The sequence below is a fragment of the Pteropus medius genome, unplaced genomic scaffold (assembly GCF_902729225.1).
Source record: "Pteropus medius unplaced genomic scaffold, Ma_sr-lr_union100, whole genome shotgun sequence".
Classification (NCBI taxonomy): domain Eukaryota; kingdom Metazoa; phylum Chordata; class Mammalia; order Chiroptera; family Pteropodidae; genus Pteropus; species Pteropus medius.
Genome location: NW_024349519.1, coordinates 2,388,832 through 2,415,825, shown reverse-complemented (window position 1 = coordinate 2,415,825; position 26,994 = coordinate 2,388,832). Strand labels below are relative to the sequence as shown.

Sequence of the window (26,994 nt, the reverse complement as noted above, 5' to 3'; positions counted from 1 at the left end):
CCACTCGTTCTATTAAAGTGCCATGAGGAAGGCACAGAATTGATCTATGGTACAGAATCCTGCTCCAGCAGCAGGTGAATGTTGTGTGTCCACTGGAAAAATAAGAACTCCATACAGCATCTTCATTTTCTTAATTATTCTTATTATGCACTATCATAAAGAGGGACTGTTATTGATTCACTCTCCCCAGAGATGCCCCCAATCCATTTCAAAGACTCAGTACTAATTATTATAGGTATCTTTATACTCCCTTTGTCTCACTCTGTGCTACCTTCTAAATCTGGGTATGTTCCATTCTATTTACACATTTTTGTGTTGAGATTTATGCCCATAATGGAAGAACCTTGGCCAGTACAAGTAGAGTCCCTAAGATTCTCATGAATGATATAAAACAAGCTCATGAGACAGAGGGGAGAACTTCCACTTATAACATGCAGACCAGGAGGCTGACATCTCACACATCTAAACAAACAAACAAACAAACAAAACAGAGCTACTAGGTTCCAATATCTCTTTGGATCTCATTTCATTAAGAACTGAGGTCGCACTCTCCAACAGACATGAATATTTTAGTTCTAAATAGATGATCTATAAAAGGAAGAAACCAACCTAATTTGAGGAACATTTGAAACAGGTTTTTGTGCTTTAAAGAAGTTTCAATGTATTAAGTTGAGTATTTGGAGATAAAATTTATTGTAGATTTGTACCACTATTAGTCTGAGAGAGTGAATTCACATTTAACTAATGTTTTCAGGTAAATCCGTGGCATATACATAGGACTACAAGTAACAACTTACAGAATAAACTGAAAACTGGATTACTTGTTTTTTTACTCTTTTAGCTATAAAGCACTAGCAGGAAGGGGCAATAGAGTATAGACTTGGGAGCCAAATATATTTAGGCTATATCGGGGCTTTTTTTGGTCTTAAACATACACTAGCTTATTGACATTGGGTAGATTGCCTAAACTTTCCAGTTCTCAACTTCATAATCTTGGCAGTGGGGAAAATAACACCTGTTGCACTGGGGTATTGTGTACGTCAATGCCTGGTATGTAGTAAGTGCTCAGTGGGAGCTGTTTTTTGTATTAGGATATTACTGAAATTTACATAACCTTATCTTTCCCATGGAATCTAGGCAATCAAATGTCCTTCATAATGTTTCTGCAAATTCCCCAGGGATTATACATTTTCATGCCCCTGATTCAAGCAGAGGATGTCTTTCCCACACTCCTTACAAGATAATGTATTTCAAAATAAAGAACCTGAAAGATCTAATTGCTAATGAATACAGAATACTGGATCTTCCTTAATATTCAACTTACATTATATTGTGGGGTAAGGACAGCATTAAATGCAAAATGAAGGACAGATTTTCAGTGTGTATACTGGCTTTAGAGTTTCCTAAAAGCAATGCCACAAAGTATGTCCTTGGGCCTCATAAGAGCTTGTAAGCCAGCTGGGGACCCAGGCACATCTCAAAGTGGGGAAGGGGACTCTGGGAGGCAGCTAGGCATAGGATGGAAGGAGAGAACATGGCAAAGTACCCAAAGACTTCTGAGGAGCCGTGTCAGTTCTTGAAGTGTTAATAATGTTAGTAATAAATGTTAATAATAAAGTGTCATGATGTTGTGTCATTCTTCCTGCTAGCTCAGTCAGAGCATTCTAAACAAAACAGTAAAAGAAATGCAGTGACAGCCACACTTCATCCCCAGTTGTTTCTTGAGAAAGTAACAAGTATTCACCAGCAGTTTCTCATCAGGTATTAAGTATTAGGTATATCTGATTAGGTATTCCACAAGTCCACTTTTTGTAGGATTTATAAAATCTGACATCTTCTAACTGTTTCAGTTATCTTCCAGGATTTGGATACTTTATTCAGTGATGAATTAGAGAGCACAGAGCTGTGGTTTGGGAGGTAGACTCACAATTTAAGTGCCCAGGATGATCATGTCTTAAGACTAAAAGCTCATTGAAGATAAGAACCTCCCCCTGACTTTTAAAACTCTTTTCGTATCCTACACAAACCCTCTCTCAGTGTCCTGCACTTACTAGATGCTCAGAATAGTTGGATAATTGAGTTGAATTCTTCTTCTGACTATATCATTCTCCTGACACCAAAAGAGAATACACTCACAACTTGCAAAGTACCTCTCTCTCAGTGAATTTGTTATGATGGAATGAGTATGTCACATTATTACATAGAGTTGTGTTGGTTTTCCTTCATTCTCTGTTTCCAAATTGTATTCTTTGAGGGCCCAAGAGAATAAAAAATGGACTCAGGGCCAAACCATATGGTTCTTAACTCCTTTTACATAGAGATTTGTCAATGTTTTGAGTGTATTGCTAGAAGCATTCTTAAATTTTTACCCAGTGGGCTTTGTCCTCCTCAATTAATGTTGTATGAGAGGAGGAAAGTGAGTAGAGATGTCTATTTTCTTCTTTTCCAGGTCTTCCAGTTACCCAATCACAAGCCAGATGGCCCCTGTCCTTTAAGATATTGACTTAGCGTGTGTCACACAGTCAAGGACAAAACAAATCCAAAGAAAAAAGAAGGAAGGAAATAATGAAGAGAAGAGAGAAATCAATGAAGTTGAAAACAGAAAAATAGTGAAACAAAAAGTTTGTTCTTTGAAAAGATCAATAAGATCAACAAACCTCTAGCAAGACTGACAAAGAAAAAAAGGGAAAACACAAAGTATCAATATTAGGAATAAAACGAGGTATAGCTACAAATGCTGCAAACATCAAAAGGATAATAAGAGAATACTATGAACAAATCTATACACAAATATGACAACCTAGATGATATAATCATTTTCTCAAAAAACACAAACCACCACAACTCACACAATATGAAATAGATTATTTGAATAGCCCAACGACTATTAAGGAAATTAACTAATAATTTTAAATTTCCCTCCCCCAGAAAAGCTCCAGAACATGATGGTTTCATTGGATAATTCTACCAAACATTTAAAGAAGAATTAACACATATTTTATGCAATCTCTTGTAGAAAATGAAAGAGAAGGGAACACATCTCAATTCATCATGAAGATACCAAAACCAGACAAAAAAAGAAAAAACTACAGACTCTTGTGAATATAGGTGTAAAAATTCTTAACAAAATATTAATAAATACAATTCAGCAAAATATAAAAAGAATTGTATACCATACCCATGTGGGGTTTATTCCAGGAATGCAAGATTGGTTAAATATTCAAAAATCAATCAGTGTGACTCACTCTGTTAATAAGCTAAAGAAGAAAAATCACATGATCTTATCAACAGATGCAGAAAAAGCATTTGAAAAAATTCAACAGCCAATCATGAGAAAAACTTTCATGACACTGAGAAAAAAGGCAAGCTTCCTCATTTTAATAAAGAACATCTAGAAAAAAAAATTTTTTTTTTAGGTGAGGCAACCCTTGGTTGACCTCACAGATTGCAAGGAGCTTATCAGCTTACCATCCTTTATTTTTTTTATTGTGTATTTTTTATGCCTATAGCACCTGGTCTTCCTAGGTGGTCTCCCATCCAAGTACTAACCAGGCCCGACCCTGCTTAGCTTCCGAGATCAGAGAGGTTCAGGCTTGTTCAGGGTAGCATGTTCATAGACTACAAAAAAATTTATAACTAATTTTATATTTTATGATAAAAAGAATGAATGCTTTCTTCCTATGACTATGAATAAGGCAAAAAATGTCCACTCTCACCACTGCTATTAACATAGTGTTAGAAGTTCTGGCCGATGCAATAAGGCAAGAAAAGGATATAAGGTATATATAGATTGGGAAAAAAAAGTAATAAAATTGTCCCTATCTGTAGATTTGATATTCTGCACAGAAAATCCCAAGTAATCTACACAAAACTCCTATAACTTACAATTTCAGCAAAGTTACAGGATATAAGATCAATATGCAAAAATCAATTGCATTTCTATATACTACTAATAAGCATCTGGAAACTGAAGTTTAAAAATACAAACAATTTATGATTGTTCAAAAAAAGTTAAATACTCATGTGTAAATCTAATAATCCATGTACAGTAGCTGCATGCCAAATATTACACAACATTAATGAAAGAAGTCAAAAAGGTCAAAATAAATAGAGAGATATTCTGTGTTTCTGGATTGGAAGACTCAACATAGTAAAGATATCAATTGTTCCAAGTTAACATACAGTTTAAGACTATCCTTATCAAAATCTCAACAAGATTTTTTGCAGATATTGCAAGATTATTGTAAAGTTTACATGGAGAGGCAAAGGAACTAGAATAGCTAAAACGATTCTGAAAAAGAAGTAGAAAGTGAGAAGAATTAGTCTACCTGGTTTTAAGAGTTGTTATATAGCTATAGTAATCAAGACTGTGTGGTATTAGCAGAGGGATAGAAGCATAGATCACTGGAATGAAGAGAGAACCAAGCGATCACTCCATATAAGTATGGCTAACTAATTTTTGACAGGGGTGCAAAAGCAATTCAGTGGAGGAAGGGAAGCATCATCAGGAGATGTGCTGGAATAATTTCATATCCATAGGCAAAAACAAAAACAAAAACAAAAACAAAAAAGAATATTGACTATAACCTCATTTCATATAAAAATTAACTCAAAAAATGATCCTAAAATTAAATGTAAAATGGAAAACTATAAAAAAGTTAGAAGATAACATACGAGAGAATTTTTGGGACTTAGGGCTCAGCAAAGAGTTCTTCAACATGACATCATAAAAAAATATATAAATAAACTGGACTTAATCCAAATGTAAAACTTTTGCTCTGCAAAAGACCCTGATGAAAAGATGAGCTACATGGTGAGAGAAAAAAAATTGCAAACCACATACCTAACAAAAAAACTGATATCTAGAATACATGAAAAACTCTCAAGCTCAACATTTAAAAAAACAAACTATCCAATTAGAAAATGGGCAAAAGATATGATAAGATATTTCACTGAGGAGAATATACAGATGGCAAATAAGCACATCAAAAGATGTTCAACGGCCATTAGGGAAATGCAAATTAAAACCATGATGAGATATTAGAACAGCTAATATTAAATGTAAATACTGACAAGGACAGAGAGAAACTGAATCTCTCATACACTACTGGTGAGATTATAAAACGGTACAGCCATTCTGACAAATGGTTTGGCAGACTCTTAAAAAACTAAACATAGGATCTGGCGATTGCACTCCTGGGCATTTATCCCAAAGAAATGAAAACTTATGTTCACCCAAAAACCTGTACATGCTTATTCACAGTAGCTTTATGTCTCATAGTATTTCTCATGAAATACTACTCAGCAATGTAAAGGGTTTTTTAAAAACCTATCTAATTATATCTCATTCCATCCTAGAACTTTTTATAGTTTTTCATTATCCAAGAGGTGAGAAGTGCATCTGTAACGTGGTTCAAAAGGCCCAGCAGAGTAGAGTCCAGCTGTCCAAGCTTGTCTAAAGATTGTCCCTCTTTAGCTCCCTAACTTCTAACCATTCTCAATTTTTTTCAATTCCTTGTATACGTCATACTCTCTCCTGCCTCTGACCTGCTGCCTACCTAATACCATTGCTTCTTCCTGCATTTTCTCTCTACTCCCAGCTCCCAGCCACATGTGCTGCTAACTCTGATTTATCCCTCAAGGCTCAATGAAACTTCCTAGTGAAACTTTCTTGCATACCCTTCCTTCTCCACTAGCCAATTAGACTCTGTTATATCCACACATAATTCCCTGAAGCTTTCCTTCTCACCAATTTATTCATTGATTACTATTTAGTTAATTATTTTAAAATTACTTATTTAGGGTTTATTTTTACCACTAGATGTATTCGATTTTAATAATTTAAATTCTACAACCTAGCATTTTTAAATCAAAGGTTAGATTTAACTACAATGGAGACATGAAAAATTGTGGCTTAAACAAGGTAGAAGCTTATTTCTCTTATATAATAGAAGTCCAATGGAAGCCCAAGACAGATATGGTAGCACATTTTTTTATAAGCGCCCCAGGCTCCCATCAGCTTCACTATTCCTGGTGTGAGTCCTTCATTCTCATGGTCTAAGATGGCCCTGGGAAGGGCCCCCACAATGTGTTCACAGAGTAGGATGTTTTTACATTACATTTGTGTTCCAAGCAGCTAAATGAAGAAACGGAGGATGAACGGCATATCTCTTACCTTCTTTTTTAGGTGAATTCTTGAAAATCTCAAATCATTGTGTCAGCTTACATACCATAGGCCAGAAACCCTCTCTACAAGGAATCCTGAAGAACATGGTCTTTTGGTTGGGTGGCAATGTGCCAAGCTAAAAATCGAATTCTGTTATTTGAGAGCAGTGACAGAGCCAGGTTTGTGGGGCCCAAAGCTATACAATGTCTTAGCCTATTAGGGCCACTGTAACAGAAATACCATAGACTAGATAGCTTATAAATAACAGAAATTTATTTATCACGGTTCTGAAATCCAGGAAGTCTAAGATGAAGGTGCCATGGATTCGATATCTAGTGAGAGCTTATTTCCTTTTTCCTCTGTAATGTCACTTGGTAGAATGGGCTAGGATCTCTCCTGGCCGCTAATCATATTCATGAGGACCTTGCCTCTAAAGGCCAATACCTTCCTCATACCATCATCCTAATATCGTCTGACCTTAGGAGTTAGGATTTCAACATACAAATTTTGAGGGGGACACAAATATTGAGTCCCCAACATATGATTTGGGAAGAATAGAAAGATAATCCAGTCTTCCTGCTAGCAAATTTCACAAAAACATCCTACTCTGTGAACACATTGTGGGGGCCCTTCCCAGGGCCTTGGAAAGGTCTATGCAAGTAAGGGGCCATGGGACTCAGGCTTCTTTACCTCATGGTAAATCTATCTGTGCTTGGGAGACAAACAGTAGTGCTTGCCACAGTGGAATTCTCAAAGTGATACTGTTCAACAAAATAAAACAAAATTTCCTCTCCATCTTTTCATTTCTTCTTTATTAAATCAGAAAATCCAAGTTCGAGCCATTTCTCAACAGCAAGTAACAAGCTCCCTGAGGCTCAATTTTCCACCTGAAAATGAGATTAATAATACCTGCCTGATTGGATTCATGTGATATCCAAACAAAATTATGCCCCTGAAATTGCTTTATATACTATAAAGCACTATAAAACTATAAGGAATGATAGCTCATCCCATGAAAACTCTGAGGCAGAAGTGGAGAAGAGGAGAAGAGGGGTCATCTTTAGAAACAACTAGAATATTTGTCACCAAATGTACGAGGAAGAAGGAAGATTTTTTAACACCTACTGTGTATTATTATCAATTCTAGATACTTTTACCCTTGACTGGTACTCATTAGGTAAGTTTCGTGGATCACATTTAATCATGAGAACAGGTCTATAAAAGCTTGAAATGGTGAAAAATTATCTGGCTTTGTAGAGATGCCAACAGGAATGGATCACTCTGAGCATCTCATGTGATGGCATATATATTAATTCCATTATTTCAGAGTTCCTGGGCTGGCATACCTTCTGCTGATTTCACATCTATCTCAAAACACAGATGAACCATTAGTTCTTCATCAGGTGTACACTGGCTTGTGCACAGTCTTCCTTCACCCATGGTAAAACTGCTACAAAAGAGTCAGACGATTGTCTGGTCTCCTGCAATGTCACTTTAATCAATAAATCAATCCATCAAGTACTTATTGATTAGTTATTTTTTACAAGGTGCTAGCTTTACCGCCTGCTGGGAAATAAGGAGGTAGCCACCAAACAATAGAATGAGGCAAGGATGATAAAAAAGAATAGAGTATAAACTCTGTTCTCAAAAAGTTTACAATCTATTTAAAGTAGTGTGTATACATGTCAAATGTTAAGTAATCGTGTTGAAAATAAATAATAGCGTAATGAATGCCTAATTGACTGATGAGATATTAGACCAAAGTTGCCATTGGAGTTTAGAGAATAACAAGAGCTGGGGTGGTCTGTAAAATTTTTATAGAAGGGAAGATATTTAAACTTAGCCTTAAAAGATAGTCTACATATTACATAAGAGAAGGAAAGAAAGAAAGACAAGACAGGTAAGGTGGCAACAGGATAAGCCTGATCAGAAATGCAATATATGAATAAGAGTTTAGAATAGACTGATAGGGCTGAAGAGAAAGATGGAAGACTAAAAACTGGAGTTAAGACTAAAAAAGAGGTCAGAGTCTACTAATAAAGACATTTGAATTCCAGAATTAAAATAGATTTTTTTTCCTATATGAGACTGAACAAAATGTTTTTGGTTCATTTTGTTTGTTGGTTTTATGAAAATTTGTTACTATTGTGTTTTATTATCAAAACTTAAAAACTTGGTCTTTCCTTGTTCCATTTGTACAAGGCCAAAAGAGAACTATGGAATGTCACCAACAGCAAGATTTTCATGACCAGTTCTAGCAATCAAAATGGCATCATTCCAATTAGGTTTAAGGCAGCCATTGCTGAATCAAAGCTGTGATTTTTTTGATCTCCTGAAACTTAACATATGTCCTAAAGACAGAATCTGCTGTTTATATTTAATGCTTACTTTTTCTGGCACAATTCTTTGCTGGGAAATGCCTTCAAAGGAAACCAACTGCAAAGGAGTTGACCTTTAGGGCTGTGCTCAACTGAGCTTCCTTGTACTGTTTACCACTCTCTTTTTCAGTGGCAGTGAAAAGGAGACCTGCCTGGACTAATTCAACACCTGCCTGGACTAATTCTTTAAACTGGAAGCCCCTTGTCCTCGGTCTATGGCCTACTACCTCTTGCCCTATGGCTTATAACCATCAACTCACAGACACCACCTGGGTATTCTTCTTCTATTAATTTTCTTAAGGATTGGAATGCCATGCCAACTTTTAGAAGACAGCCCAATCTCATCCTGCTTTTTTCCCATAATATACCCTGGGCCAACCCACAAGAGTAGCCTGTCAGCTGTGGGCTTCAAAGCCTTGGGAAAGGCCCAGACATGGATGGTAACATAAGTGCTGTGGGCTGCTCTACCAAGCAGGCCCCTTTCACAATGGGCTGGCCATTGTCTTTCTACTTTTATGAATTACCAGTTCATTTCTGTGGTATCCAGCCTTCGAGATGGACTTCCATGATCTCTGCTTCCTGGTACTCATGTCCTTGTATAGCCTCTTTTCACCTATATAAGCGTCAGTTTATGAGACCAATGGAATACTGCAGAAGTAATGGCAATTTCTGCCTTGTTCTTACTCTTTGGATTCCTCAGTCCGTGAGAAGGCAGTTGCCATGTTATAAGAACACTAAAGCAGCACTGTATGGAGAGGCTCATGTTGCTAAAAACTGAGATCTCTATTAATAGTTAGTGAGGAAATGAGGCCTCCTACCAAAAGCCATGTTATGAGCCATCCTGGAAGTAGATAGTTTGAACCCAGCCTCATATGATTGTAGCCCCAGTTGACCTCTTGACTATAACTTCATAAGAGACTCTGAGCCAAAACTACCCAGCTAAGCTACTCCCCAATGCCTGACCCACAGAAACTGTGAGACAACAAATATTTGTTGTTTTAAGCCTCTAAGTTTTGAGATAACTTGGTATGCAGCAATAGATAATTAATATAATATCACTTTGCTTATTTTTCTATTATATTTTTCTTAGTTATTTTTAAGAGCCCTTTATATATTAAAGATATTAATCCTTCCTTTATTATAAAAGTCTAAACATATTTCTAGGTTTATTACCTTTTTTATTTTGACTTTAATACATAGAAGTTTTATATTTATATATACAAATACATTAACCATTTCTATCTTAGTTTTGCCTATATGTCATGTTAAGTAATTTTAACCTATAATAATGGTCTCTATAAATATTTGCTTATAATTTCTTTTTTTAATTTTATTTTTTTTCTTTAAAAATCTCAAAATTTAATTCAGCTGGAATTTACTTGAGGTCTGGTATGAGAGGGGAATCTAACTCGATGTTTGTTTGTTTGCTTTTTTTCTTTTTGCCAAATTCATAGCCAGTTGTTAAGCCATAATTCTATATGATTTAAATATCCTAATATTTCCAAATTTTCTTGACCAGTTCTCCAAATGTTTCATCATAAAAGTATAAGCTAAGCAAGATTTAAAGTTTCTCCTGAATCTTATCTCTGTATAGGTTAAGACATTTAGTACCTTGGCCATATGAAGGTACAACTATCAATTTGGAGAAAAACATATATGGAGCCCCATCTCTGAATTTCATTCCACTGTGTTTGGCATTGAATCTTCCTTCCTGTTTCCATATTTCTCCAAGGATTTGCAGGCCTTCCTTCTATATCACACCTTGAGAAATTGACTTTCACTGGAAAAAACAACTTTATTCTTCTGGAATCCTGTGGGATGGCCAGTGAGCTAATTTAAGAATTAGTTCAATAAGCCAACTCAAGATAAAATGTCAACAGCAGATGATGACTTGATATCCCTATTCTAACCCCCCATATCCCTCTCTCTAAGATAGCATTTCAAAGAGGATTTTATGCTAAGAGGTTTGAGTAGTGAGACCTTCTTGCCCTTCAACTAATATTATAGATTTGGTGTCAGACCCATCTATGCATAACCATAACAAAACCTCATTGCCTAGAGTGTCTAAATTGTCATGACAATACATAAAACATATTTATTAATTAAGAACACAAAATTCAGATTCAGACAAAATTGACATTCACAAGATAAGTGATCTAGAGCAAGTTTGCAACATAATTTCTTAAAACTAAGGTTCTCTCCCATACAAAGAGGGATAATAAAACTCATTTCAAAGGGTGTTATATGAATTCAGTGAGATTCTATATTTTAAAAAAGCACTTGGCCTCATATCTGGCATGTTCCAAATGCTCAATAGCCAATAGCTGGCTTAATATTTTTAATTCTTGAAATCACTGAACTTAAGTGCAATTGTTTATATCAATAAACATGTTCCATGAAGTTCCATACTACCCTAATCACATCCAACTTTAATATCAGCGTGAAAGACCCAGTGAGACTAGATGATTAAATATAAGACAAATTTCTAACATTGATTCAGAAAAACAGAATGCAGGGTTTTTACCCAAGCAGAAATTAAATGACAGGTGAAAAATCTCTTAAAACTTTTATCTCTTTCTTAAAATTATGCTTAGTTTTTCCTGGTTTCAAGATACATTGCTATACTTTCCTTAAATCTCTTAAAATGTAAAAATTATAAACATATTTCTTATGTTTCTTGTATTCTAATATTACCTCTTATGTAGCTTGAGTTTGGGGAATAGTTATAGAAGTTACAGAGTTATGTAGGAGTTTTCCTCTTTAATCTTGTGTGTCTTCCCCTCCTTACCACAGAGAAAAATTATTCTAATGTCATTCTCAAACTCATTTGTCAAATCCATTCTCTCATTTCCTTCTTCCATCAGCAAAGACAAGATAGTTTTCTGTTCTTGTATACTTCTTTAACTCTTAGGAGGACTAAAAGGGAGAGAAAAAGAGAGAAACGAAAAATAGAAAAAAAAAAAGATTGTAAGAAAATATATCCAAACATTAACAGAAGGTCACTCGAGCAGTAGAATTATAAATAATCTTTATGTTTTCCATGATATGTTACTGAATTTTTCAAATACTCTATAATGAGCATGTGTTACTTTGAGAGTCAGAGGAAATATTTTTAATTATATATAAATATCTGTGGTAGTAAAAAGGAGAAACTATTATTTTAATAACCACATAATTTTATAAACGTTTTCCAATAAACCTCACACTCTCCTGCTAATGAGAAAAGAGACAGATCAATAGAGCTGGAAGTAAGTGAATACTGGAGAGCAAATCTGGTCAGCGTGTAAAACCGGGAATATGAGATATTTGTTTTTGTATACCCTATTCCAATCCAAGATGAACTGAGGCCGCTTACCCATTTAAAAGACAAAGAATTATATTTATTTCTCCTCCCTACTCTTTTTCTAAGGGGGGTTGGGTTCTTATGAGAAGGAGACAGTTTTAGTTGTTTCCAGAGATGGGCTGGGGAGTGTGAGTCAAAGGTGAGGTACTAAATGTTCTGCATAGGACGTCGGGGTAATCAGAATGGAGGCTGGGAACCAAGGAAAAAGAGCTGGGACCCAGAGAGGGAGCTTTGCTGTGGGGAAGTGCTGAGGAGAATAATCCACCACACTGTGCAAATTCAATGGAGAAGAAAATTTGAGAGCAGATAGGTTGGTTGAGACCTGTCAACAACTGCTGTGCAGTATGCAATGTAACCCCCCGCCTCTGCCCCTGCCATAAAGTCTTCAGTGAAATCTGCATTCCTCACTAATCTTTCAGTGCCACTAATCTTTCGGAGGTGTTGTGTTCTGCATCAGTGTTGATCGAGGGTAAAAACAGATTGTATATGATATGCAATTTTAAAAGATTCGAAATAAGTGTATAAAAAAGGAAGTCAAAACAAATGTTAGTATGCATGTTCAGAATGCACTGCCCAGGCAACCTAGAGTAGAGGGGCTCATGTCTAGAAACATTATTGTGGATGATCAGGAGCTCTGGCTTCAGCACAAAGCAGATCCAGATTCCTGACCAGGCTCTTCCACTCATCAGTTACGTGACCTTCTGAACACTCATCTATAAAATGGAGGATAACAATAAAGGATTAAGTGAAACAGCATAAGTAATGCATGTAGCACAATGAATGATACAATATTGGCAGTTATCATCTCTTGATAATCAATCAAAAGTGTTGAGCCTTTCTGGGGTCCCTGTTGTTGACCTTCTTGGTGCCTCTCTTGGCATCTCTAATTCCTTCTTTCTATTATTATAAGCAACAGCTGTTATTTATTAACGACCTATATATAAAGTGCCAGGCACAATGCTAGCACTAGTTATATAGTATTTCTAGTGCCTACAACGACCCATGAGATGATTATTATCACTCCTATTTTTGAAATGAGGAAATTGAGTCTTGATACAATTAACTAATTGACCTAAAAACATATAGGCTTGTCCAACTTCACTGCCCAGGCTCCTATCAGTCAGAATCACAACATTTTAGGGTTAAATGGGAACTCAGATCACATGATCTAACTCTTTTACTTAATAAATGTGAGAAAAGATTTTTTTTCAATGAATTCTATTTTCCACTTTTAAGTCATATCCTTAATACAAACTTGAACTACCCCTGCTTTCCTCTCTCTGTGTTCTCTTGCCCTTCTCTTCTTGGTCCCTCTGTCCCAATCATTGGAGGAAATGGTGCAGGGTAATACTGGGAGAGGACCAGTGCTGGGGGAGGAACGCCAGAAGGAATGGTAGATATAGTGACCTTTGTGATCTACTCCACCCATGATTGATCTGCAGTAGATATTTCATCCTCCTTGTCAATGCCTGGTTCAAGAATGGGCAATTCTGACCAAGAAACATGAGAGGTCTGTCAGGAGATGCCTGGAAAAGTTTTTCTCACCTCTAAGGAGGAGACATGGGAAGAAGTGATCACTCTTCTCCCGTGGATTTTGTCTTCCGGACTTGTGCAGAGATCTTGCTAACAGCCTGAGATTAAAACAAACTGAGGATGGTCATAGGGAGGTGGAAAGACATGTGTCCTCAGGGATATGCCTAAGCCACCAAATCAAAAGACTTCAGAGCGCACACAACCTCAAACTTGTTATGAGAGAAGCTATTTCCTGACTGTTTATAAATCCTTTTGGATTGAGGTTTCTGTTATGTGAAGCTGAAGGCATTCCCATGAAGATGTGGTTTTGTGGGTGGTGTTTTCCAGGTCTGGAGGAAGGAAAAGGGCCTAGGTGGAAGCGTGAGGGTCTTCAAGAAGACATGAGAAAGTCGTTCCATAGGATTAGTGATCACTAACATGTGTTACTGATGGAGATTTATTTTCTAACCCTCTGAAAATGAGACAGATTCTCGTTCTTCTGGTATGATTTTAATTCCTTCTGATGAAACCCAGAGGGAAGGGCTAGAGTGGTTGATCTCTGAAAGGTCACACTTTGAGAGGTCAAAATGCCTGCTTTAATAACACTCTGAAGCCTGAATTTTATCTCTTAATCTTTCAGCAGCAGATACATCTTGAAATATCTTTTTTCCTTTAAGTGTGCAATGACAGAAGAAAACAAAACAGGGATGATCATATATCTACTATTACATAACCTAGTATCTGGGAAATATTAAAATATTTTCTAGTGGGATACACTTAAATGCCAGAATCTAATTTTGTAGAACTTTTTCATAAATTTCAATAAAACTCCAAGATAATGTAATCTACTCCCCTCCCCTTTGTATATCTTATTTCTAGATAGATTATTACTGCATTACATAAGGCATTTTCTTTAAAAATTACACTAATAAAAATATGGAGTCTGAACAGAGTAAGTTTTCTTATGTCTCAAGGTATAATCTCTATAGCTGGGGGAACTTTGACAAACTCTGGATCATTTTCATGGAAATAATGCAGTTCTGGGCTTCCATTACATGGAATGAGCAGGGTTTTTCCTAATATAAGCAACTAGTTGCATGACTCACAATTCCGAGCCCTTGCAGGAAAGGGTCAGTAATGGCCCCTGGAAAATCATAAAACAGAACAATCACCTGTTGCCCACACATGGTACTACTTGGGCAATATATTCACCCAGAACATGCGGATAAGAGCCAGGTGAGCAATTAGTCCTGATTTTTTTTTCCCACTCTTTAATTCCCTACCCGCTCATCCCTGCCCCACCCCCCGCCCCAGCCCCACTTCCACTCCTGACCTACAGATGTTGCCGTCTTCCCTTAAGAACTGGATCTCTGAAGGTGGGGCATCTCTTCCCACGCACTCGCTGCACGCTCCCGGGCACCGGGGCCTGGAGCACCCTAGCCCTGACTTTTAATAAGTGACTAATTCCTTGAGAGAGAGAAAGTATTGCTAAAATATAGTCGACATGGAAATGCAGACTATTACAAAGTCTTTGAGGTCTTGTTCATTCAATGTATATTTGTGGAGCTTCTCACGGGAATCAAGTGCTGTACATGACACTGGGAACATTAAAAGAGAAAGCATGGTCCTTACTCTTAAGGAATTCATGGCTTAATAGTAGCATCTGGCATCAAAAAATTAATTTTTTAAAAAGCAGCTGCAACACTAATGGATGGTGCTATAACAGATATATATATATATATTATGGGACTGGGAATGAACATTCAATCTGTTTAAGGAAGGTCAGGGAAGACTACAGAGGAAAGAACTCTAGAACTGATACCTCTGTATCGAGAAGAGTTAGGAAGACTAGAAAGGGAAAGCATTATAGCCAGAGGGAACAGCACCAGCCAGAAGGAATTGTGTAGAGGTTAAGAAAAAAAAAGTAGGGCACATCAGAAGTGATTCATTGAGGGTATAGCACAAAATGTGTGAGAGATAAAGCTGGCGGCAGGGAATTAAGTTCCAGGTGATAAAGGGTTTCGTAGGACATATTAAGAAGTTAAGATTATAGTCCATAGTAATGGAGAGATGTTGCTTAGTTTTAAGTCAGGGTATGAACTGATAGTATTGCATTTTAGTGTGATTACCCCCTCTGAGGATAAAATGGAGCATGGATTGTAGGAAGCAGAGTCAAGAGGCAAGGCGATCCCTTGAAAAGCTGCTGTTTTTACGAACTAGGGAAGCAGTCATGGAGTTGGGGAAGAAGAAGCATACTCGGAAAATACTCAGGAGAAGTCCTACTTCACTAATGCTCAGCAGCATATGACCAGCACTTGCCTATCCTTCTTGAAGTACTTTTCTTGCTTGTTTTCCCTCCTACGCTAACCTATCAGCTTTCCTTATACTTCACTGACTGCTCCCTTTTCAGTTTCCTTTGCCAGTTCCTCGTCCTTTTCCTGACCTCTAAATGTTGGCAGACCCTAGGGCCCAGTCCTGGGGCTTCTTCTCTACTTTCTTTACCCCTCCCTCCAATGTTACAGAACCTCATTAAGTTCTATAGCATTAAGGATAATGTATACACTGATAACTCCCAAAATCCTATCTTCGGTCCCAACCTCTTCCCTCAACCCCAGTCCTCTGTATCCAATGGCACAGTCGACTTCTCAAACTTAACAACCCCACAGAAGAGCTCTTGGCTGCCCCTCAAGCAAGCTCGTCTTCCCTTGTACTGGGCATCTCACTAAATGGCACCACCATCCACCCAGTTGCTCTGGGAAGCAAACAAATAAAAGCCCCGCATGTTCAAGTAGAAAGATTCTCAGAGTTTCTCCCAATTCTGTGAGGGCTGTACAAATCAGGGGGGCACCACTTTCATTGCAATCTACACAAAAAGTACCCTTGTGTAGTGCAGTTGCCTTACCATACTACTCTTTATCCTATTTGTTAAAAAAACGGAAGAAAAAAATTTTTTAAGTAAAATTTTATGCCATAGTATATTTCTAAAATTTCTTCTTTCGAACAAAGTGTCATCTTGCATACCTTATAGAGTGCAATCAACACTTACCTTGTACTTCATGAACACTGAAACCTCCAGTCATTGTTAGCCAGTAATTTATACTAAATTTTGCTAAAACCTGTAATATAAGTCTCCGCTTATGTTGGCATTTCAATAAAAATTGAAGGATTGGCTCTTATATTCTAAGCCACAATCTCATTTAGTTAATAAGAAATATCTTCTCTCCTTTCCACATAATATTGTTTTTATTTATCATTATTCAATTTCTATTCATTCAGTCCTTGCCTCTCCATTATTATGACAGATTCTAATAAACTTAACTGCAACAGAAAGCCACCGTCTTCTAGAACACACATGTTAAAAATACTTACTAAAATTCACCAGTGCAAACAAAAATATGCCATGCCCTATGGGTTTTTTGACTAGTGACAAAGCATTGTTTAGTATATAATTATTTGGCTTAAAATTAAGGCCAACTCAGGTATGCATCTTAGCTCTAGTACTTAAGGCTCTGTGACCTGGGCAAGTTAATCTCTGAAATAAGTTTTTTCTTCTGAAAATAAGATCAAATTCACAAGGTTGTTGTGTAGATCATATGAGGTTAATATATACAAAATGCTTGGAATCTAAAAGACACTTCATATATGGTAGTGGTTTTTTGAATTTTTATTGTTTGTTCTCTCTGAATGATTTGAGATTCTCAGTCTACTTAATAAATTAGATTTTATCACAGTTGATCTTTATGGAACATCTTACCCTGGAACACTTAGATTGAAAAATAATCAAACTCTAGCTCTCAAAGTCTAGATTTTGTGATCTGTTTTCAAGAGATGAAGCCATGTATGACTCAGGAATTAATCTGAATTGTGTGGGTAATGAAGTTGGTCCAATCTGATAATAAATCTACACAAGGAAATGAAAAACTGAGCGTCAAGTAAATTGAGAGACACACATTGCTCCCAAAATATTAAAAACAGTGTGTGTGTCCATTTAGGCTCTTTGTGTCTATTCTTCCTGCAAAGCAGGGTCCGCATGTCCCCCTTCTGGTCAGAACACCAGGAGCATTCCATGGTAAGAGATCATACTGACATTTCTAAAACAGACTAAAGCCCCCTGTGACACAGCCATGTATCAGGAAGTCTTGAGCAGCCGTGAATGAGATTTCCCTATTCACCTAACATTCCAAATAGAGTGCTCGGTTCAAAATTATGAGTAGTCTCAACACACCTATTTCTTTACAATAAGATATACTTCTGATCCTTGACACAAACCCTGCTGGAATTTCCAAACCAGACTCCAGAGCTGTTTGGCCTCTTGGTTCTTTCAAACACATCAGGCACAAGGAGATTGAGCTGGGTAGGGCTGGCAATTATAGCTGACCCATCAAAAAAATCTTCCTTTCAGAGTTTACCATTCCACCGTCCTCCAGAAGACAGATAGTACTCTGGAATTTTTACAATTATCCATACGTTGAGTGTTGGAGAGGGAAAAAAGAGAAGCACATTGTACATTATATAATTTATCCCAATAGTCTGGGTATCAAATAAAAGCTCTTCTTGGCTGAATAGCACTGGAACGGGTGATGAATTGGGGGGCTTCTACTTATTCCTATTTATTCTTAAGCTTTCTTACAAAGCTGGTTCACAGAGTTCTGTTCGAGAACCTAGACGCCAATGTATGAAACGGTAGATGCCTAGATCGCCACTGCTCCAGCCTCAGCCCAAGTGTTGCTCAGGAGCCTCTAGAGATGCCCCCCAAAAAATTGAGTCCCACAAGACCCCCCACAACAGGCAGGTTAAGGTTGTAGGAGAGAAAGAAAACACAACAGCAACAACAACAGAAATGACTTTAAATCCCTCAGGGAAAATCCAAAATGCGCTTCATTTCTGCTCAAAGTAGAAAATATAATCAGGACTGGTGTGCAAAACTCACCATGACAGTTGAATTAGCATTCATGGGGTGACATGAATTTACCAGTTGTCATGACAACACAGATACCTCCTCTCAGCTTTCATGCCCCTTCAAGTGTTGTATCTAATTTAGGATGTGACTTGCAAGCCGACAGAAAGACCTAGAGATCTGGAAAGATCTACCTGGTTTTTCAATTAACATGACACACAAAATTGAGAAGATACCCAATCCAAAGAAAGCATTAGCCCAGACTGTAGTTTCTATAGAGACGCTATTCTCAAGCAAGCACTGCCAAAAATAAGTGTTTACTCATGGATAAAGGCTGGAGGAGGAGATTTCTGTAATGCAGGTGTGAACTGGGGCACCAGTGATTGAGAGTCTGTTTCTCTCATGGCTGTATGCCAATTTTTCATTAGTGCCTAACTGAACTACAAATAATGAAGTGTATTTTTCAACTGAGAAATGGGATTAGAATTAGTAATTAGGATGCAAAATTTTGAGGCAGAAGGAAATATCAAGAACTTCTGGATAGGCCCTTATTTTTCAGATGAGGAACCTGAATGAGGCCAGGAAGGGAGGTGACCAACTCATGTCACTGAACTCGCTAGGGTCCGAGTGGAATCTCATTTCCCTCACAACTCCCCATGGAGCCTCTTCCACCCTCATCCTGGGCAGTGTCTCTACATCATCCCTTCCAAACACCTGAGCAAAAGTTGCAGGTAGAGAAACTTCCCAATGCTTCTTTAAGAATGAATAACCTGACCTGGGAGATGGGGTGAAGGGAGTGGGGGGGACATTCCTTCCTCTTGAATCATTTGGAAAAATTAAAGCTGACTCTGAACAGTAAAAACTTTTGCTAATTTCAGATGTCAGTTTAGGCACTCTCCAATCATATACACAGAGTGATAGATATGCAAAATGAAGAATTAAACAAGATATATATGTTTTTTTAAGTTTTGCAATGCAATTTCTATTACTAAAACATTTTCTCCTCTTCATCCAAATCCTAGGACATAAGTCATTTGTAGCTGGTATTATTAAAAAGCAATTTTCATGAAAAAGATTTTATTTGTATTCATTTTTTCTAACCTTTCGCTGATTAACTAGGTACCTTAACATTTATTAATATAGAGGAAAAATAATATGAGCTACCTGCCATAGCCTCTCACTTGGAAGAGTCTCTGCTTTCACTATCTTTTTTAACAAAAATGGAAAGACTTTCAGTATCTCAATAAAAAATTTATCTTGTTTCAAGTGTTCGTATTTTCTTTTATCTCGAAAATGCTTAAATATGAAGATTTTAAGACAATAACTATCCTATATAAAGATGCTTATTTCCTTAACAGGGAACATAATGTAACAGTCGTCAATTAAAAGTTGGAACCTTTGAGCTCACCTTACTCCTTAACTAGATACGACTTAGGGAAAGGATTTATTAAAGCTTTGTTTTTGTTATAGCCAGAACTTACTAAACAGAAAAGCAAGAACTTTACATGTGGTCAAACCTGGGAAAGAGAAATGAAGGAGAAAGGACCCAATGTGTAGTACTGGAAACTTGTTATGAGGAAAAGCATTACTTTAGGTGAGCTTTTTTGCATGCTGTAGAGAATCTTTGAAATTTTAGGAGGCCATTCAGCCTTGAAATTCTCATCCTTTTGGGGAGAAGCCTCCAACTGTTTTAGTCTTGGTAAGAGATAGAGACCCACTTTCTACTATAATCTAAAAGGCCTGTTATTCCCTCTCCCCATGACCTTGTAGCTAAAACACTGTCTTGTGTCTTGAACTCAGCCAATTAGGTGCCTGCTCACAGCCAGGATTTGGAATTTAAGGCAGCAGTTTTTCTGGTAAACTAGATCTCTGGGGAAAACAAAACAAAACAAAACAAAAATTGGCTCTGATTTTTAGCATTTGCCAATTTCTGTGGTATAACTAACTCCCCTGTGGCTGATTTCAAACTACAAACATTTTTATATTTATCTTGCAAAGTTCTTGAATATTTAAGAGTTGTGTCTAACAAGCAGGTTCGATTTGAGGTGACAACGCATAGATTCAGTAGTGAGTGAGAGTCCTGTGGCCTCAATGTCTGAATTAGCCAGGCAGCAGCAGCAGGAACTAACATTAGTAGCAGAGGAGGCTGTGAGAGGATCCCAGCCAACTATTCCTGGTGTCGACCTTGGCTCTTTCCTTTTGCCTGACTCCCGGTAATACCCGCTCATTTTCTGACCCTGGTTCTTTTGCCTTCCTGTCAATTCTGTAAACATCTATAGCCTCCCAATAGTTACTTTTCCACCAAAGTCAGTCAGAATTGGTTTCTATTGTCTTCAACAAAGAACTATAATGTGCCTTTAAATTAAGCCTAATGATAATCCTGTGAATAAGTCCCTATGATTATTATCTCCAGTTTACAAATGAGGAAAGAAGTCTCAGAGAAGTTAAATAACTTATCCAAGGTCACACAAAGCTAGTAAATAACACAACCCAAATGCTCTTTGCACTACACAAAGTTTCCTCTTACACACCAAGGCCATCTCTCTTCTGCATATTTGGTACTGTTGGCCTCCCTTTGGTTTCAGTCCCGGTTAAACCTACATTACCCTTAGAAACATTATTTGGGGCATAAAATTTTTAAATAAAATAAATAACTTCTCCATACATAAGACCCAAATAAATAACCATTGCCCTCCAGAGCAAACAAAATAAAATTTGAGATATCCATTTGTAACGAGTAGTTGATTTCTTTCTGTAGTCTATCTGTGAAGGAATTTGCCTCCTTTAATAATTCACACCCCACAACCTTCCGGGCTAATTCAAGAAGAATTCCCTGGTGTGGCACATGGCTGACCTGACAGTCTCCTTGCAACAGAGAGCTTCATGGAGCAGGAGTCCAAAGAGGGACCCCAATCAGGAGCTCTGGTGACCAGGTTCTTGTCTTATGCCAGAGAAAGAATTCAAGGACACTACAAACAGCAATCAGGAAAGCACAAGTTTCATTAAAGCAAAAATACACACATAAGAGAACAGTGTGGGCCAACTGGGAGAGTGACTCACCCAGAGCTGTCTGAATTACAGGCTTTTGTTTTCTTGGGGGTTGGGGGTGGTGAGGGTATTTGCCATGCAAGTGTAATTATAATGGTATTATGATTAGCCAAAGCTGAACAAAGGACAAGAGAAAGACTCCGGAGTCTATCCTGTGGGGGGGGTGAAGTGTCCCAAGGCTATCCATCCTGTCTCCTGGCCTTGGCTTGTTTCTCGAGCAGGAAGTCTCAAGCTTAGAATCAAAACAGGGAGAGAGACAGAGTAAGGGACTAAGGAAGAATTCCAGTGCCACGTCTTAGAGGGGAGGGGGAATATCCCTAAGCTGTCTCACCCTGAAATGCATTTCTCCACCTTAGGGTTCTCCTACCACAACCATGATGTCTCCCAAGTGTATTTTGTTTCAGCTATAATCTTCCAACACAAAATAGACAGAACTTTTCATTTGCATATCTTTAGCACAGTGCTAATTCTGTCTGGAATAAGAAAATGTGTATACTGAGTTTAAGAGATGTAAGTAGTCTTGTATACAAAGCAATGAGTTCTGGTTCTACCATGACTAGCTTGTTCCCAGTATAGGTCATTTTTAGTTACAGACAACAGAATTCACTCTAGCCAACCGATGCTGATGAAATTTGTTAAGGAATGTTTGAAAGCTCACAAAATCATTGGAAGATCTGGAGGAATCTTCCAGACTAAGCTTCCAGGGACAATTCCAAGAACCAGCTCAGGGAACTGGACTGGTAATAGAGCAGCTACTGCCATCAACTCCAGAACCATCCCACCATTTCTTTGCCCAGAAGGTTGCTTCCACCACTGCTTATTCCAGAAGTACCCTTCCTTGGCCACTCCCACACCAGCAACACAGATGCTCCAGTGCTCTGCCAGTTCCCTCAGGTAGCTGGTCTCCAAATCACAGTCTCATACATCTGTTTAGAAGAATCTGAGGCTCATAGATGCATCCTATTAACAAGGCCGTTTGGAAAATATAACTACTTTTGGGAGGTTCTCAGTAGATGGAGAACTATTAAAATGTGAAGAAGATATTAAAAATATATGAGGATGTCCACTTACTCCCACAAATGGCACCACTTTTCCACATACCAGGAGACAGAAGCTTCTAGTTCTAAGTTGCTGGCATAATTTCACAGACATGTGCCTGGGTTCCTCACTTTCACGTGAGAAACTGCTTTTTAAACATCTCAACTCTTTTTTTCCAGCCAATTCTAAGATATAAAAAGAAGCCAAGTGAGAGACAGACAGAAATGGATTGCCCTCTGTCTCTTGACCTTTCTGTTTCAGTTTTGGTTTCTGAATAGAAACCAGCATCTTTCCCAGGATATCTGAAATCTCATCCTCTACCTGTGGTGGTTGGAGGTTAGGGGAGCCTATGTCCCTCCTTCAGGTCCAGTAGCAGAACAACTTCGTGCCAGAGATAGCTAGCTGCTCACCAAAATCCATGATCTTCTTTTCTTCCTGGGCAAGTAGGTAAACTACATTTCCCAGTATCCTTTGCAGTTTAGTATGGCCATAGACTGAATCTTAGCCAATGGAACACATAAATAATGAGCGGAGTTTCTCAGCTAAAGCTTTGCAAAGTGTCTGTGATTATCTCATACTCTTTTCTTCCTTCTGTCTGTTAGATGTAGATAACAATGAGGGCCTAGGAGATGACAGAGCTATAGATAGAAGGAGCCTGGGTCTCTGAATCACTGCACAGAGTAGATATGCCTGTCATTCAGAAACAACTATTTAGACTCTTATATGAATGAGAAATTAATTTATCTTGTGTTCGAACCATCATTAATTTGGGATTCTATTTATTCCTGAACTTAATCTTCTCCAACTATTGCAACATTTAGAATACAAACAACTCTAGTTACTTTCTAGTAAGAATTAGAGACTTGCACACAGAAATTCTTTCATTATAACATCAAATATAAATAAAAGGTTTTACAGTTGGCTATAACAAGTTAAACACCACACTTCTGTGTTTGAATATTTTTCACTGGCTCAATAGCTTTATGCTTTGGGGTACAGAGGTCACCCTGAAGGTCTTATCTATCATAGAATAGCTAGTTCACTCAGGTCCCAAGAGAGATGCCTTCCAACTGTCTTGCAAACATGTTCCCTTGGTCATCAAGAGCCACAAAGAAATAGCAGGAATGGAATATTACAAATCCCTTATAACATTTAAAAGAATCCCTCCAAGTTTCTATGCTATTGTTAAGTCAATGGCACCATTTTTTATCTGTCATGGGCATCCATCTTTAACTATAACAAGCCTCATCTAGCAATCCTAACCAATGAATATTAAAATATAGAAAAAGAGGTGGAAAATGTGCATTATAGTTCTCATCATACTTAAGAAAGAGGAACAAATTATTTCCCTTTCAAGTTGCATTAATTTCGTAACACTAATGGGCTACAATTAGGTGTGTTGAAAAAGGTAGTTTACTGAATGGGCTCAAGTCAGCTTTCCCCAAAAGGTTTAATGCATCTACAAAAAGTAAGCAATTTACTCCCTTTCATAAGTAGAAAAGTTCTTTTGAGAGATAGTTTCTTCACTTCTAAAAGTTGAAGAAGACCCATTAGCAATAGTCCATTGATTATATCTGTGCAGATTTGAAATATATAACAAATGGACAAACACATTCTATCCTCATTAACAAACATGCAAACATATGTGTGCCTCTCTCCACGTATGTCTGTACATATGTGTGTATATGTATGTGTGCATATGTGTACACATACATATGTAATTGTTGATTCTCATTATTTGCAAAAGTTATGTTCTATAAAGCACTGGACCATTGTACCTAAGGGAACTATATCTATATCTGCTATATGTTATATAGATATATCATATATGTGTATATATCATATAGACTATAATCTTTAAATCCTAAAAACAACCTATTCTGGTAGATTCTATTTCATTTTATAAAGGTAAAAACAAGATGTTGAGTGACTTTCCTGAGGATGCACCTACTAACAGGTGCTGAAGCTGACATTCAAACCCAGTGTGATTAACCCCAGAGGTGCCTTGTGCAATGCACTGTACTGCCCCACTGTCCTTGTTATCTGATCACCTCTGCATGAGACCTGAAACAAGGCAGAACTGTTGCTTTGTTGCACCTCATCTGAAAGGGTGCTTGGCAGGGCAACTCGAATGTTTCACCACTCTGCACGTGTATGCGAATTACTACAAAAGCACCTAGAGTATTGTTTGGGGGGTTATAAAATATTTTAGTGAATAGATGAATTCAAAAATAAGGAATCCACAAACAATGAGGATTGACTGTATATGCTGTTTACCTTTAACAGATAGGCAGGTATTTCTCCAACAAAACGGGTTCATTCAGGAACAACAAAAACTGCAATTCAAGACATGTGGTCTAATGGTGAACCACATGCAAGTTCACAGAAGCAAAGGAGAGGACTCTCTTTTATGGACTTGGAAAGGAACTATTGTAAGCAAAAGTCCATTGGAGGAAACTGAAAGGTCAAAGTATAGTGACTTCTCTCATTGGCTGAGTTATGGAAGTCTCCTATTGGCTGAGTGGTTACGGGGCAAGGAGGAATCTTTTCTTCCTCCTGCTGAGGTAGCAATACAGTATTACTTCCCGACAGAGATGCAAGGTACTTCTCTTCCTGTTGAGGTCAGTAGTGTGCACTGAGAGACACACACGTGAGAGTTCTCTCTTCTAGCTTCCCAACTCCATTTTAAATGTTTCTGTCTTTTAAGTTTCACAGTACACATATGATATACTTTTATATGTTTTGTAAAATGTCAGTTTTTATTCATACACATGTACATGTATAAATATTTAAAATTTTGGAATTAGAAGCCTCATTCTCTGGAGAAAATGGCAACAGGATCCAGACTAATGACTAATGATTCAGCTGGTGGAATTCAAGCTGAATAAGTAAGGAGGCACATTCGAAAAGAAGGACTGTTAAATTGGCACTTCAAGGCATTTGAAACATCGGTAGCAATTTCCTTCGTGATTAAAGAAGTGATTAGTGGTTCAGTAATTTATCTCTTACACAATTTCTTTGGCTACCTAAAGAATTTTTACAACCTGCTCTGATATTAATAGATTTTTATTGCTTTTGTCTTACCTTATAATTATTTTTGCTTTCTTATAACTATAATTGGAAGTGCACGCCATCTTTTTCGTTGGCTTCTGTAGTGACAATCAATCCATTTCCATACAATCAGTCATTAGCTATAGGCAGAAGTAGCACTGTCAGTGAAGTGTGACTTAAGGAGCACAATTAGATGCTGCCTTCTTCAAAACATCTCTCCACAGCCCTTGATATTCCTACTGAAAAGAAAGTTACTGATAGATGAGCAAGCCAGGCTAGGATATTAGATGGATCTTCCCCACCTTCTTTTTTCCTGGTCAACTCATTCATTATTTAAGACATTTGGGAAGTTTCAGCCTCCAAGAAACCATCATGCCAACTCTTCACCAAAATATAACCTTGAATTAGGTGTCCAGCCCGGGCCCCACCTGCTTCTTTTGCAGCTCCTACCTACCACTCTCAATGCACTTATCATTATGTGTGGTTACTGCCTGTTCACAGGTTCATCTCTCTTTCTAGACCCTGAGCTTCTCTAGAAGGGTGACTGTGCCTTTCATGGCTATGAGCCCAGCACCTAGCACAATGCTGCAGTCTTGGAGAAGAATTTACCTCTGCTACTTGCAAATGTCCTGTGTTCCTTTCCAAACCAATTTAGTTCTTAATACCTATATTTAGTGCCATTGAACCCAGTGTCGCTTGGGGTCATCCTCCCCCAGGAATTCTAGATAAGATGGGTTCGTTCCTAATTTCATGCCTTGGTTAAGACCAAAGCCCTCCCCCAACTTTCTGTCAATTCCTGGAGGGGTGAAGGGAAGCACGACATTCTCATGGTTTTCTCTATCTCCTAGCTCCAGTTTATACAATTTTTGTCTCAGGTCACGTTGGCCTAAACCTGATACCAATCTCCTGATATGATTCTCCGAAATTTCCCCAAAATCCTATCTCCCAAAAGATTCCTGAGTGCAGTTGACATTTCTAAGGACTTGAGCAACCAGAGCAAGGGATCGTATCACAAAGCAAACAACCTTAAAGGATAAAAGAGCAACTTTTATTTTTAAGAATTGTCTGTTTCCCTGCTTGTAGGTGCTGCTTTTAAATCCAGATTATGTCTAAACTTCTCCCCACTCACACTCTCCTCTTGGGGAAAATTAAAAAATAAAATAAATGAAAGCAAACCAAATCTTCCTTTTCTTGACATATACAAGGCCATTTAGCCATTCACGTTTGTCACCTGAGTTACTGCCCACACCAAAGTCTCAGCCTCTCACTGTCACAGCAGGCATTCCTGTCAAAATGTTCCTCTGAACAAAGATAATAGATCCTATCACTAGCTGTTAAGGTATTCCATTACAAAGTATTGTCACATCTATTATTTCATTTGATCTTAACAACACTGTGTGGTAGTTGGGGTAGGTGTCGTTATCAGACTTTGTTTACAAATGAGGGAATTGAGGTTCAAAAAAGATTACATCGAGAAGATGCATCATTCAAACCTGCATCTTTGGATGCTGTAGTGGGTTAAATAGTGTCCCCCCACCCACCCACCCACCGCTCCCCAATT

General features: G+C 37.7%; 1 pseudogene; it reads right to left on the bottom strand.

The window, feature by feature from the left end:
- Positions 1-3,500: 3,500 nt before the first annotated feature.
- On the bottom strand, positions 3,501-3,619 carry LOC120618672 (uncharacterized; annotated as a pseudogene).
- Positions 3,620-26,994: the final 23,375 nt, after the last annotated feature.